This window comes from Dermacentor albipictus, chromosome 9 (genome assembly GCF_038994185.2).
Source record: "Dermacentor albipictus isolate Rhodes 1998 colony chromosome 9, USDA_Dalb.pri_finalv2, whole genome shotgun sequence".
Taxonomy (NCBI): domain Eukaryota; kingdom Metazoa; phylum Arthropoda; class Arachnida; order Ixodida; family Ixodidae; genus Dermacentor; species Dermacentor albipictus.
In genome coordinates, this window is record NC_091829.1 from 9,538,707 (window position 1) to 9,554,508 (window position 15,802).

Below are 15,802 nucleotides of genomic sequence, written 5' to 3' on the forward strand. Positions count from 1 at the left end.
GTGGTGGGCGACGCGTACGGCATGCCAAGTGCCACGAGTGGCGAAACGTTAACATTTCTGGCGTAATTATCAGATTACAAATCATTACTGAATCCTGGGTTCTTCTTATTTCGCGCGTCGTGCGATGCTCCCACTGTGTCCTCGGTGACGTGGACGACTCATCTTGTATCAATTTCATGGAAACGTATATAGGGCAGGTTATGGTTGATATGTATAGGTCAATTACGGCCTCCCCAGCAGTATACTTGTTCAAATGCTGCAGAGCATTATGGTCTTTTTAAGAGCGGCGTAGCATTTAGCTAGCTATGCGGCAATATCTGTAACAGCCATTCAGATCATATTTGATGACGGAACGGCCTCATATCCAGGTGAAGTTAAAAGTACGTTGATGAAGTACGGCCTTTACTTGATAGTCCTTATACAAGAGCTCCGAAACGTTATCTACTGGAAATGTTCTGGCGTGTGTGGTTTGATTACAGGCAACTGAAATTCTTAATGCCACTTCCCTAAGGAAACTACATCGCAGGAATTTGGGCTTTGATATTGTGAAGACGTACAAGTCTGCTGTCATCTCCTTCTCATCTGCCTCTTTCTTTTTTTCCTGAGAACATTGTGGCTTTTTTATTGGTACTGGTATTGCTCTGAAGTAAGCAATACCACCAAACCAGCCCCACAGAGACACAGATGAAACCATTCAAGTGATTTGAGAGGTTCCTCGAGGCAAAGTTAAGGACCCAAGATTATCGAAAGTTAGTAGCGACAACGTGTCGGCAGTGCTTCGACCACCAAGTTATTGAACGACGCGCGTTCGCCGAGTAATGGCTTTTCCCTTAATGGTGTGCTTCCAAGCACGCGCGCGGGTCGAATTTCGAGCGCGCGGGCACTTGGCTTGCCGTCAGCGGCGTCTGCAATTTGGCTTCGGCTTTGGCTTCGGCTGCGTCAACGCGTCGGGCTGCGCAAGTGTCCGTCACGAAGCGCGGCACGGTCGTGATTCACAAAGAAACGGCCACCATGTTGCTCACAGCGGCGGTTAATGGCTTTTTACGAGAAGAAAGAAGAAAACAAGGACAGGAGATGGCGTGTCGTAATGAATGATCGGGAAATCGATAATGACAAGACAACAAAACACACCACCCAAAAGCATGAAGGCATTTCAAATGGCGCCATATTGTGTTTTGAACGGGAACAGTACAGTAGGCACAGATGGCCTTTTTCCGTGCTTTCATGATGTGTACGAAAGTGGCCTGTACTCCAGCAAGATAAGTATATCAACAAACTAGCAAAGAACATAAAAAGAAAGCCAGGAACCGAGGTTTCTATTCGACCCGCAATCCCATCCTAGTGCGCTATGCAGGATGCCCAGAGATGTTCGCCCGCCTGAGTTTCCCCGACGGCAATCAGTGAAACGCGGAACGCGCGAAAGCCGCAGACAAGAAAACGTCGCAATAAAGCCACGCATATCAACACGAGCGCAACCTGAGCACGCCGCTTCCTCGTTTCACAAGTACAGAAGACTGGGCGACGTTACGCGTCGGCGCCTCTTATTGTTATCGACGCAATATCGCAACACCATGACTGTAGCGCTATCTGCCTATACACACTCGGTACAAGCCGCGTGATACGCCTCTCTGGGGCGTGTTACGGGTGCGTCTCGTCTTCCGGATATTACCTGCCTATTTAACGTCGAATGCCAACAGTGCAGACAAGGCACATTCTCACGCCAACCTCTTTCTTTCTTTCGAATACCTTGAAAGATAACATTTTCCAGCGGAGCTGCTGTGCGCTAGGTTCCGGCGGTTTGTGTGCGTAGGCAAAAAGAAAGATGGCGGCCACCCCAGAGCTAAAAGAGCTAAAGCATAAAACTAAAGTGCATCGCCGAATATGCCCTAGCTGGGTTTAATCGCGAGAAGTGTCAAAGCCTATTGCGATAAAAAAAAATGACCTAATAAAAAATCTAAAACCGGAATAGACACTGTTTGTATATATTGCGGTTTGACGTCACGGGCTCTATAGGCAAACCACGTAACCTTATCTCAGTTCCCTTCCACCCGTGCAATGGGTAGGCCGGATGCAGTGAGGTCTGCGGAAGAACAGAAGCGGGAATGTGCGCGGCGACGGCGGGCGGCACGTAATACGAGCGAAGATTGTGCCGCAAACGCCAAGCGCATGTGCCTTTGGCTGGATCACCCTTACCAACTCCACTCCCATCGTAATTGTGGGTGATCTTAACAATGGACGTGTCTCGACCAGACGGAAAGTGGTTCGTGGCGTTTCTTTTTGAAAGATTCGGCATTTAAAGTCACACAAACGTCAGTGTGCCCACGACGCGCCTTCCGTCGTCTATAGACCTCACGTTGGCCAAGAACCTTTCCAGTGTCGCCACAGAGCCACTGGCCGTATATCATAGCGATCATAAAGCAATAGTCACCTTGGTTACCAAATAATAAATCCAAAAAAGCAAACAAAAGAAGGTTAAAAATAAAAAAAGCATTGAGTATGCAATTTAATAAAACAACAGCAAAAATCGTGAAAGAAAAAAGTAAATTCATTGCGATATGTGTCTTTTATTTGCAATCAACATATTCATCATCAACATATTTATCCCCATGTAGACAGCTCCGCTGGTCACTGACCTTCACAAAGTGGAATGGCTCCGAATTCTTTTCTATAACTAATTTGCGCAGGTAATGCACATGGATGGAGCGATAAAGAAATAGTCACCAGGGTTTGACCACGTGACCCCTTATTGTTCGGCCGCCCATAAGATAAAAGCCCAAGTGATGATACACCAACAGTTAATCTACATGAGCCAATGAAACAGGAGGCGTGCCGCGAGTTGAATTTTCATGCTATTAGCATTCTTTGCCTACATGAGCCGTTTTGAACACACACACACACACACACACACACACACACACACACACACACACACAGACACACACACACACACACACACAATATATATATATATATATATATATATATATATATATATATATATATATATATATATATATATATATATATATATGTATAGTCATATAATGAGAAGCCAACAAACACTGACACCAAGTACAACATAGGGGAAATTGCATGTGCTTAATAAATGAAATAAAGTAATTATAAATTAATGGAAATTGAAATGGATGAAAAAACAACTTGCCGCAGGTGGGAACCGAACCCACAACCTTCGCATGTCGCTCCCAGGGTTCTACTAGTACACATAAATACCCAAGAAAGTGGATGGGGAAACGCCGCCGCCGTGGTAGCTCAATTGGTAGAGCATCGCACGCGACATGCGAAGGTTGTGGGTTCGGTTCCCACCTGCGGCAAGTTGTTTTTTCATCCACTTCAATTTCCATTAATTTATAATTACTTTATTTCATTTATTAAGCACATGCAATTTCCCCTATGTTGTACTTGGTGTCAGTGTTTGTTGGCTTCTCATTATATGACTAATAATTATCGGGTCCCTCGGTTAACCCCCTTTCTTCTCGTTTATTACATAACGAGGGTCTCGAATCCGGCAACATTGATGCCTTCAGGGAGCATATGTGGGTTTATTGACCAGTTGCCTTCACCCGAAAAGATCACGTTCTCGTGACGCCTGCGGCAAAAAAGACGTTCCACGTCCGCCGCATAGGTCTGTGAGTGGGGGCGCTGGCTAACACTCCCAGGGTTCTACTAGTACACATAAATACCCAAGAAAGTGGATGGGGAAACGCCGCCGTGGTAGCTCAATTGGTAGAGCATCGCACGCGACATGCGAAGGTTGTGGGTTCGGTTCCCACCTGCGGCAAGTTGTTTTTTCATCCACTTCAATTTCCATTAATTTATAATTACTTTATTTCATTTATTAAGCACATGCAATTTCCCCTATGTTGTACTTGGTGTCAGTGTTTGTTGGCTTCTCATTATATGACTAATAATTATCGGGTCCCTCGGTTAACCCCCTTTCTTCTCGTTATATATATATATATATATATATATATATATATATATATATATATATATATATATATATATATATATATATATATATATATATATATATATATACACACACACACATCTGTTCGGCACCTGCTCGGGCCTTATTACCGTATTTCCACGAACATGAGTCGAGTTCTTTTTTATTCATTTCAAGTTTGATTTCACTTTTCTTTCCTAAGACGCTACATAGATGTAGACAAGATATATATATATATATATATATATATATATATATATATATATATATATATATATATATATATATATATATATATATATATATATATATATATATATATATATATATATATATATATATATATATATATATATATATATCGATTTATGTGTCCGTGTATCTATGTAGCGTCTTACGCCGACCAAGTGACTCAAGTTGTATACCAGCTTCGACCGCTAGGTGTGCGCTCGTGATTGTTATACCGTCGTGATCGTTTCAACTATACCATACTATACGAACACCTTTCATGACGCATGACCTAGCACCACTACGAAAGTGCACAAGTCAGACTATACTGACCTTAATTCTCTTGCACCACCTACCCGCTATGCCTGCAACATAAATAAAAACCTAATTCATTTTTGTCCAGTCGGTTTTCTGCCCCCTTAACATCAAGCGCGAGAAACATTGAAGACAGAGGGCATCCTTGCTTCAGTCCTCGATGAATTTCCATTAGTTCTGTGCATTTCCGGCATTCCCACGCGATCTTGTACTCATTTTTCCTTATATACTACAGCGGTCCGGAGCAGAATAACTAATTACAAAACATCTGTTCGGTAAGACGGGTGCCGTCCACCATTCAATCTTATTCTCGCGATCCCATCTTTCTCTCTTTTTCCCATTTCTTCAGTTTCTCTTTTCACGTGCCAGACGCGTACTGTTCCCTCAGCGGCTTCATGAAATCGCCATCTATGCCTTCGTGCTTGAGATTATTCAACAGCGATTCCCTGTCTACATAGTCCTCAGCTCCCTTAAACGCTATCCAAAAACGTTTACTCTGACTCATTGAAATCTCTATGCGTTGAGTCAGTACACAAATGTCACCCAAATATATTATGCAGCAAATACCCGATTATGCAACGCCATCGTTTAACATCGCGGCTAGATGCATGACGTCAGCCGCAAAGTTCGCATTGGTATAAACCACGCGTGCTAGCGATAAGCGTAAGCTCTAATAATCGATATAGACATCAAGACAGGAGGCCTGTCAGCATGAACGGCGTATAATTCCCGCGCCGGATGACCTCCGTACTCCCACGATATTTACGTTCTACGCTTAAAGGGACAAGTCAATCCGTATAATTGCCCTTCGGCAATAGCAATAATGCTACTATTACTGTTAGAGAGCCCTGTTGAGGGCAAAAAAAAGCAAATAATACAGCAAATGGCGGGTGGCGACGCCGTTTTGAAGTTTCCCGCGCCAACTCGCCTTGGCGTCAACAATTTTAACGGCACCTGCTCGGGCCTTATTACCGTATTTCCACGAACATGAGTCGAGTTCTTTTTTATTCATTTCAAGTTTTATTTCACTTTTCTTTTTATACATATGTCCAACCTCAGAATGCGTCTCGCGTTATATATTCAGTTGATGACACGTAAAATTGTATATCTTTTTCTTTCGGGCACACCGAAAGTCCCTCCTCGCGTTTTATTAGTAGTCGCGGTATTTACGTGCAAAGACGGTAATTATCAGTCGGTAAAGGCGGACTACATTGTATTCTAAAAGAACCAGAGACTAGACTTAGCAAGGTTCGGGAACCTGTACTTCGCCACAAAGGTCCAAGTACAAAATAACAACGTCCAAGACAGCACGCGACGTATACAGGCGCATCAGATATTTCAGTGCGAACTGAAAAACCGAAGAACACGGCTTCCTTTTTCACTTTTAGTAATCAACATCTTACCGCGAGATTGGCGAAAATAGGGTTACTTTTTTGCAGCATACTTTATTTCTAAACAGATTCGTTATTTATTTTGACTGAAATGAAAATAAAAGAAAGATTTATTCACCCATAATGGAGACGGCTACTCCTTTAACGCAATCGTAAAAATGAGAAGTAATTTCACAGGTTCGGACAATATTGATCAGAGTTCGATAGTCCTCGACACACTAAAACATAGAGACAAAAGGCGAGCACAGGTTGCACCACACTGTAGCAGTTCAGCCATATACGCGTATACCGTGTGTCTCGAGCACGTACAGAACGCAGCGATGCGGCCCGAGATGAACAGGCGTCTGGATGAAGAAAATACGTAGATGGCGCAATAGAAACGCGGCAGTCAAAACCGGCCTTCATCACACAAGACCCGCCATGGTTGCTCAGTGGCTATGGTGTTGGGCTGCTGAGCACGAGGTCGCGCGATCGAATCCCGGCCACGGCGGCCGCATTTTGATGGGGGCGAAATGCGAAAACACCCGTGTACTTAGGATCAGGTGCACGTTAAAGAACCCCAGGTGGTCGAAATTTCCGGAATCCTCCACTTCGGCGTGCATCATAATCAGAAAGTGGTTTTGGCACGTAAAACCCCATAATTTTTTTTTTCATCACACAAGGCGCACAAAGATGCACATATTAGACCGAACCCGCACATAAATACAAACGAAGTTCACATAAATACAGAAGATGCAAGTTAATTGCGATTACATATCTGTGTCCAACGCGGTACCTCTAGAACACGTTTAATGTCTGTTTATTCAAAGAAATGTCCAAGTGTTTCCTTTCAGTGTCCGTTTAGTGGTTGTGTCGGTTTCGGCAGGTATTGACCGAGCACCCTACAGATTAAAGCTTAGATTACCCACGACGCAAAGTCGGCGTCATTAACGTGGCGTCGTCAGGCCACCTCCTCACCCTCGCCGCATGAGGAAGGAAAACAAAGCTTTGCCCGCCGTCGCCACTCGGTATCGAACTATTGCGGCAATGAGCAGTCGGGAGCTGCATGCGGTAGCCTCTCAGACACTGCGCAACACTCGCTCCTGGCTTCAGATATATGCTGGTTAGCGGCTGTATTCTCCACAGAATACAAACGCTACCTAAACGTCCTCGCTACAACAAACATGCGCCTTCAAGCGCGTCATTCCTCTAAAGAAGCGAAAAGTTTCCGAGAGGCGTTCTATTATTCACTTACCTCGATAATCATCGGCGATGGTTTCTCCACATGCGTATTTTGCTTTTGACGACGTATGCTTCTCGTCGATCGCATGTGAGGTCTAGCCTGGAGCTGACGAGCGCAGAAGTAAAGGGTGACAGGTACACATCGATGTTGGATGGGACGGTGCTGTATTCGTATACAGGTGGTAGGGATGCAAGTGACGAGCCATGTACACGGGTGGCATGGCCCGCTGAGAAACGCCGCTCTGTCATTTCGGTCAGAAGGCCACGTATTGCATGCCATCATGGGCACGTGAAGCCGCCGCAGTGGACAAGCTATATATCGCACATGATTTTCCTGCAAGAAGGAAAGCGTTCAGAAAATGCACGTGGTCAATGCGCCTTATTCTCAGAGGTCTCCAGAATCCGGCCGCTAAAAGTGCCCTGCAGGCGCTCGCCGTGCTGGAGCCGCTTATCGCAGCTCTTCACATGCCGTAAAGATTTTGCTTGGCGCTTGTGCTGCTCACGCAGGGGAGGCCCACACACCAGCTTCGTCTTAGCGCCTTTATCTTTAGGTTCATTTGAACTAGTGACTACGGACTAGATACGGAACCCGAAAGTCGCTTCATGGAGGATATTTCTGAATGTTTATCATCAGAATGTTGAACTTGCTTTCACCGTTGCGCATCCCTCTTCACTATGTCATCGTCATCCCTCATCACACCTTTATGTCCCCGTTCCCCCTCCCCTTGTGCAGAGTATCAGGCTGCGCGTTAGCTCAGGCCGACCTCTCTGTCTTCCTTAAATAAATCATCTCTCTCTCTCTCTCTCTCTCTCTCTCTCTCTCTGCAAGCAACACATAGCAAATAAGGGTAAATTGGTCTGTGGGTCTATAGTTATTGGTGTAACCAAATAAACTAAAACCGGCTTTTTTTCAGGACGCTATAGCTTCTTTTGACGGCAGCATTGAGTATACCGTTCTTGCGAACTAGCGCAGTTGTGCGCAGCCCGCCGAAGACACTTGTGTGATCCCCTTTGCAAGAATATGACGGCGTTTCACCCGGAAATCGAACTTAATGGCGTAACAAAAACTTTAACGTCTGACTTTCGTTGCATTATTGGGTAGCTGTCGAATCCGCGATCACAAAGTACGAACCCGCATTTCTTCCAGCACGCAACAGGTCATTAATTACAGCAACATGTCATCAACTGCATCATTCACCGCAACAAATTCAAAGCGCACGCCACCATTGGCGATGGCTCAGTGACAATGGCATCGACACCAAGAAAAAATAGTACCAATGTCAGTGTTCTATAGCTGGAAATCTTTTCCAGCAAGGTGCCAAGTATTTCATGATCCGAGTGTTTCTTTGGGTCGACGTTGAAGGCATCCCAAGAGCGTAAAGGCGCACGTTTAAACTAATAATTAATCAATTGAAACGCTCACCAAGTGCTGAGCAGAGCAGCCTTGGGCTTGAAGGCCAGCTGGTTAAGGCCGGCGGAGCGTGCGATGAATTCTCGCTTTGCATGTGATAGACACCGAAACAGAAACCGCTTTGATATTGTAATATTTTGCATGCATGCGATTCCGAGAGCAGGCTGGCCAGAAGCTGGCGTATTGGCAGGCACATGAGCACAACAGGACGCGTACGCGCAATGTCATGTCTCGATACCAGGCGCTTTCTTCGTCAGAGTAAGCAGACATACAGTTAAGCGCGTGCTAGCATACCACGTAATATTTTGCCCACGCCTGCACGTTGTGTTAAAAAAAAAGCTATTGTTTTTATCCCGTTAAGTGCTCAATAGGTCCAGATATCAGTGACACAGTTTTGCCTCGCGGTGCGCCAAATTAGGGTAATAATGAAGATATGATGACGATGACGGCGGCGGTGATCCATTTATTTCAAGAAGGATTTTACCCCCAGTTGAATTGTCTCTCCGAACGACGGCAGCGATTCTTCAGGGGTGAACAATAAACAATGGGGCCCCCGGAGGAACCTTAAACACCGAGAGTGCTCATTGTAGGGCTGCAGCTCTTTCATAGAACGTAGATATGCCATGCTGCTCGAGCAGTTGTCGAGAAACCCGCCTTTTACGAATTTGTGTTTCTAGGCGCCCGCGCACCGGAATGTCCTGATCATTAGGTGCGTTTCACAAAGCCCACGGACGTATTCGTTCACACATAGAAATGGCCTGTACCTGGAAGTCATTGCCGATCTTACTCGACCGAAATCAGAACTCCTATATTAGTTTTTACGTGTCAGCCAATAGTATTTGGACCTCTTTGAGGATTGTAGAAGTCCAGCGTGATCGTGCCGCAGTTGTCATACCACCCCCGTCATTGCGTGATCGTTGTACAGTCGTAGTCATAAATTCGTGGTCTTACCGTCGTCATGATGCCATCGTGGTCGATAGGCGTCGTCGTTCCAGCTTCGCGATCTGATTGCCGTCGCGCCGTCATCATCCTATCCTCGTCGTGCCGTCATCGTACCACCACTAAAATTTTAGAACTGTAATCCCATAGTAGTCACGCCGCATTTGTAGATATATCGTCGTCGTCATACCGTTGTCTTCGTTCCAACATAGTCATTCCACCTTTGTCATCTCATAGTCGTCATGCCGCGTTCGACAAGCCATCGTCGTCACACAAGTGTCACGTCGCCGTCGCACCGTCGTCGCCGTTCTGTCGCCGTCATTCTTCGTCACGATCGTTCAATCATCGTCACTCTGACGTAGTCGTTCTGACGTCACCACGCTGTCGTCGTCACACAATCGTCGTCATGCATGCGATCCACGTAATCGAGAGATACGACTTTGAGCTAGGCGTTTCCCAATGAACATGTGTCCAACTTAGCCGTGTACTCGAGAGGTGCAAATCGTTCAACAAGAACAGCGTTCCTCGCAAGCATAACTGAAAGCTTCGCTTAGACCTATTCTCACGGAGCGTGGAACCAACAATTCTTGTTTTCACTTCGGCCCCTTTGGAATGTGGTCGTCGCCGTAGAGAATAGGACACGCAATCTCATACTTCTCAGTTGAACGTCATAGTTAACGCCAAACGGTGCTGCGAGAAAGGGCGCTGCAGAGAGCGATTTGTTTTGATCTTTTCGCGCTTGCTCACTGTACTACGTCATCCTGCACTTGCTACTAGTGTTCCGTAGGAGAACATCTTTCGTCGTCCTGCTTAAGACGACGAACTCAGTAGATCCATGCATGTCGATATCCCTTCCACTCTGTTTCTCTTTTTATCCCCCCTAACCCTTCCCCCTGCGCAGGCTAGCCAACCGGGACTACCTCTGGTTAACCTCCCTGTCTTTCTCTGCATTATTTTTTGTCTCTCTCTTGGGTGACAATAAGCCGTGTCTCTTTTAAAGGAAAACGGGGGAACTAAGAGTTCTCCCGTTTCCCCACGGGGCTAAGAAGCGATCGGCACTTTATCAATGAAATCCTCTTGCGTTCGGGTTTTCACTAAAATAGACATGACTGGCATGGCCCAAGGCCATTGACTGGCCAATTTCGATAAAACTGGAAGTGTTGGCAGCTTGTTGTGTGGTCGCCGGCTCCACTGCAAACAATGAATCGTTCAAACACAAAAGAATGATTAGTATGAGGTGATATAAAAATGTTCCGCCAATAAAAGGCTTTTCGCAAACATGCCTAAACAGTAAATAACCCGGCTCAGTGGATCTTTCCACTGCTGAGCACGTGGTCTTGGGTTCGATTCCCGGCCACAGTGGCCTCGTTCAGATAGATGCGGGAAATAATAATAACAAAAAAGTTTGTGTGTCCTGCTTAGGGTGCCGGTTAAAGAAACTTAGGCGTTCAAAATCAATCCGCGGGGCCCTCAACTACGGCGTTCCTCAAACTACTGTCCAGTTTCCGAGGGTTAAGCCCCCCAATTCAATTCAACGCCTCATTTTTTATAGTCAACATAGGAAAAACAACAACAACAACAAAATGGAACTTCTCCAAGTTCTAGCACAATCGTACCACTTTATTGTTATTGTCTATAGAATTAAGGTCCTTCATCCGTATGTATATGCCGTATGGGTGCAGGAAAAATGTCCTAGGAAGAAATGCTCCCGGGAAAAGAAAATGGCCCCGGAGCCAACGACTTGTAGCAGAAAACGTCCCCAAGTGAGAAAAATTACTCCTGGAGGAATCCATTTGGAAATGTGAGGCAATAAATTTGAAAAAAATTTCGGAAAGGACAGCTTTTATTAGGCGAGCCAAGCATTTTCAACCTTTCACACAGGAAAGTTAAAACGCATTGTTTGTCGAACAGCACCCAGAATTTTATTTATTTATTAATTTATTTTTCGTCCCGGGTATGTACTGCGCACATGGAGGCGGTCTCAATTGCCTGGCGACGAGCGCTGACTTGTTCCACTTGGGAGGAGCGTGGATTCACTCCTGGGCCATTTTAATTGTCACGGTCGCTTGTCAAGACCGCAACGCGTCGACCGCCTTCTACGCTGCCGGGCGGCTATGACCGGACATGTTTCCAAACCCCCTCGTTCGAGCTTCGAAATGATTGCTTTTCCGTTGGCCTACATCCACTGTAGCCGAGTGGGCGTTTCATGTCGCTTACAGGGGGCTAATGCGGAGGCGTTTGTCGCACTATTACAACGCCGCTCGCTCAGCTTATTCTCCCGCGGCTTCCAGAAACACATATTGCATCAAAATAATTTTGCTAGTACATCTCGTGCAGTTTCTGGCATTTTTGCTTTCAACACACACACGCCATCCTCGACATCTTTCAAGGCTTATATGCGGCTGTAAGGCGCATGCGCCTTACAGCCATTGAACTGCAGAGCGGAATGCAGGGCGCTGCAGAGTGTAACTTATTTTGATCTTGCTTTGCGCGCTGGCTCACTGCAATACGTCATCCTGCACTTGTCATAGTGTTTCGTAGAACAATATCTTTCGTATGCCAATGACTTTCTTATGACGATGCGGTGGATCCCATTATTGTTACATGAGGTTTGATTACAGCAGTTTTCACAAGTGTTATCTGACCTCTGGGGTCATTTTCGCCTACTTTATACGTGGGGTCAAGCCTTCCGGAGCCATTTATTCCAGAGCCAATTTTCCCAGAATCCATAGCATGCAGTAAACAGCTAAATACCACCGACACTGGTAGCCCGCTATAGTACGTTGAAACATGCAATATTCTTGCACATAGAGATCGTTCCTGTTGATATACGGCGTCCTGGACGTGATTTAGTTTTTCGAATGCATCAGTTAGTGCGCACAGAACGCTGTGTGCGTAAACATGTCAAGCGTGTGACTGTATCGGCTCCACGATGAAATGTGAAAGGCATTATACCTTGGCAACGGCGCCTGAACAATCTACATCTACACTTGTGCACACATCGCGTTTGTTATCTGCCGTGAAAGCGATCGGCTGAAATTCAGCGAACGGCAGTGCTCGCTGTTCCTTTTCATTTTTTCCCCCTTTCTTTTCAGAGCTGCACTTTCAAAATAGCAGTACCGGCTGACAGCTGCGCAGCTTTCAACCCAACGTGAGCTTTTTGGTTGTTGTTTTTTCGCGGCATTAGTTTGCTGCGTGGAAATATTTTACACCACCTCAGTGGAACAAGCATCGCGACGCTGACACAGTACCGGCACGCTCACGAACAACTCCACTATTACAGGTCCTTTAATAACATCATAAATAATCGAAAGCCATTCACCTTCTTTCTCTTTACGTTCTCGCAATGTCTTTCTTTCTTTTTTCTTAATCAGCGATGCAAAGCCTTCACAACACCGCAATAGCCTACGGCACTACAGCACGCTATAGAAGCGTGGGCGCATCTGCACCAGCTGCGCTATAGAAGAACGCAAATTGTCTTCGCCATTCGCATCAAAAGTCCATCGGTCATCTCGCAAACACACGCCAAGGAGATCGCAGGGAAAGAAGACGCACCGAAAAGTGCTCAGATGAAAACAAGAATATAAGATTATCTCGGTAGTCTTAATGTTCGGTTGACATGCACATGAAACTCCGCTTAGGAGGCACGCAACAAAAAGAAAGGAGTTGAAAAAAAAGAAAGAAAAAGGATTAAAGAGAAAAAGTTCGAAAAAATATGGAGTAAAACGGGAGTTGAAAGGGATACACCGGAACGAGAGTGGTATATAGTGCGGGAGTACAGGGGGCGGGTCATCATGCGCCGCTTCCTTCCCTCGAGTGAGCCTCCACACACCCCCTTTCTTTATAGTGGCCGCACGCAATACGGCATGCGTGCTCCTATAGACCAGTGGCCGGGCACTCGGGTCTCGGTCGATCGGCGTAGAGAAAACTGCATAGCTCAACTGCAGTGTGCTCGCTCTACACGGTACGGCAGCGGGCGCGCGCACCACACATGCCGGCGGACATCGACCGGACCCTGTTGTTCTCTCGTGCGCTCCCCCGTAACGGGTCGATACTCTTATCTATATAATACAAAAGGAGATGTCCGCCCGACTTGGCTACGACGCAACCAAGACCCCCTTCTTTTGCGGGCAGAGTAACGCGCTACATGAAAAACCCTGGCATTGGTCCTTTTTTTTTCTGCATAGGCACGCGGCAGAGGGGGGCGCACAAGGCCGAGCGGCCGAAAAGGGGACAGAATATTACCGCAATCGAAGTTACACGTACGCACCGAGACGAGACGAGCGCTCGGTTCGTAGGCCAGCAGCTTCGGAGGAATGGACAACGGTCATCAGCATCGTCAGCAGATACTGCTGAATGGATAGAGTTGAATGGACAAATGTTCATACAGTCTTTCTTCAACGTGGTCCGATCGAGGGGGCTGGTGGACTACTTTTCGTTTCGACGAGGCTGTTTATGTTGTTTGTTCCGTTATGTTTTTTTTTTATATTATTGCAATAGCAACTATATGGACACTCCAGGCGTATCTCCGTCGTCGCCGTTATCTTTCGTCAGATTAGTGCGATAACATCGTCGCCGCGCGCCGTATGCTGTATGTGCGAGTGACAGCGACGAGGGTGAGCCGACGATGGTGGCTCAATGTAGCGCGCGCGAGGAAAGCGGGAAGGTAGCGTGCCGTCTTCCATCGCGCGCAAGGCACCCTGCATCGGGAGGTCAGTTTCGCCTTTCGTACGAAACTGCAACTTTTTTTAAAAACACTACAAACGTTGCAATGAATGAAAGTGCGCACGAATAGACGATTTAATATGTACCCTTTCGTATTGGAAAGGACCTCTCGGTCTCCCTGTCAAATCCCAAGCAGAGTGGTATACAAGCAGTCATAGGCACCTTGCACTAGCGACAGGCACTGTCACTGCTGCAAAATATAGCGACGACCGTGCCAGTCACTCGAGCCTCAAAAGGGTTCGGACGAGAGGGCATGTTTGTTTTGTACAGAACGTTACGCAGATCTCAGCTCGTAGACACACGAACAAACGCTGTCCTACATCATTTTATTTCTGGTTGTTCATGCAAGTCCATGCTCTGACAGAATAGAGCTTGTAGCAGTGGGTGGTTGGCAGAGACTGCACTATAAAGTAGGAAAAGAAAAAACCGAACCAAGGTTGTGGTCAAATGACGGCACTGCTTTCAGATAATGTGCTCTTTCTGTAGTTTATGATTCCACTATCGTACGACCAATGCTGCGTTGGCCAGACAGTTCGCTGTGTCGCGTGAGCACCGGACTCTGCTTCCAACGGGCGCAGGAAGATACCTTGCCCTACATTGCAAGAGGTGTGGCTGCAGCCCTGCCTTTTCGCATGAGTCAGTTGTGGGCAGAGACCAAACTAGATGGGAAAAAGAGCTATACATGCGAAGCTATTCACATCAGGAACTTCGGCACAGGCTTATGCGTAAGTGAACCATCCGTCCAACTTAATGGTAAAGAGTTCACACATTTGAATAAAACACTAAAGACGCAAAGCTAAGCACGCGAAGCGCGTGCTGTGTAATTTCTGTTTCTTTCTTCTTTCTTAAAGTATCTTTCTTTCTTTACTGCACATGCTCGGCAGCGATCCGTGGAACTGTTTTTTTGCAAGCCAGAAAAACATTCTTTCTTGCTGAGTTTGGTACGCGACTCACCATCTTTCGACCACTTTCTCCTTGCATAACGACGATTTTCCTCAGTAAGAAGAATAGTGCTCGAGGTGCCGGTAAATAAGCTTGGCGCCTCAGCATAAACGTCCCAGTTTTGCTTTCGTTTGGAGCTACCACGTTAGGGCACAGACACCAGAATGTTTGCACAGCGATGAAAGACTTCATTCTTGATACCAATCGGCTGCCTTCCTAAAACAGTCCATTGAAATAACTGATTACCAATTTTTCGATTTACTTTATCATAATGACTGTTCCACTTTGAACACCGAGCAGAGTACATTTTCCCCTAGTTTATTTTTTATAAACCTCTTTCATCCTCCTATAACGACGACGACAATGAGCTGTCGATTTTTAAAATATGACGATGGCAAAGGTGGAAATGGCCTCCATTGTTTTGCAGCTGCCATTAGAGCAGGCGAAATCTACTTCTGGAGCAGCTGCGCCTGAGTTTGGAGCAGGCGTAAGGCTTTCACGAAAGCGCATACCAAATTTACAAAATTTAGTCTAATGTTCTCACTAGTTTATATAATCGTCATAGTAACCATGAACAATATAAGATCAAGATCATATTTTTATAGGCAAGCAAAAGTCACGCCTCTTACCTCTTCGATAAAAATGTTAGCGCAGTTCGTA

General features: G+C 46.0%; 1 protein-coding gene across 4 annotated transcripts in view; it reads right to left on the minus strand.

Annotated features, from left to right (window-relative positions):
- The window catches only part of LOC139049852 (inactive phospholipase C-like protein 1), a 345,846-nt gene that overhangs the window by 254,356 nt on the left and 75,688 nt on the right, over positions 1 to 15,802 (minus strand). For 2 of the 4 annotated variants that reach the window (XM_070525680.1, XM_070525678.1), the window contains one exon: positions 7,139 to 7,459. The exons of the other annotated variants lie outside the window; for them this stretch is intronic. The gene's annotated coding sequence lies outside the window, so the exon portion shown is untranslated. The remainder of the gene's footprint in view (positions 1 to 7,138; positions 7,460 to 15,802) is intronic. 4 annotated transcript variants of the gene reach the window in all.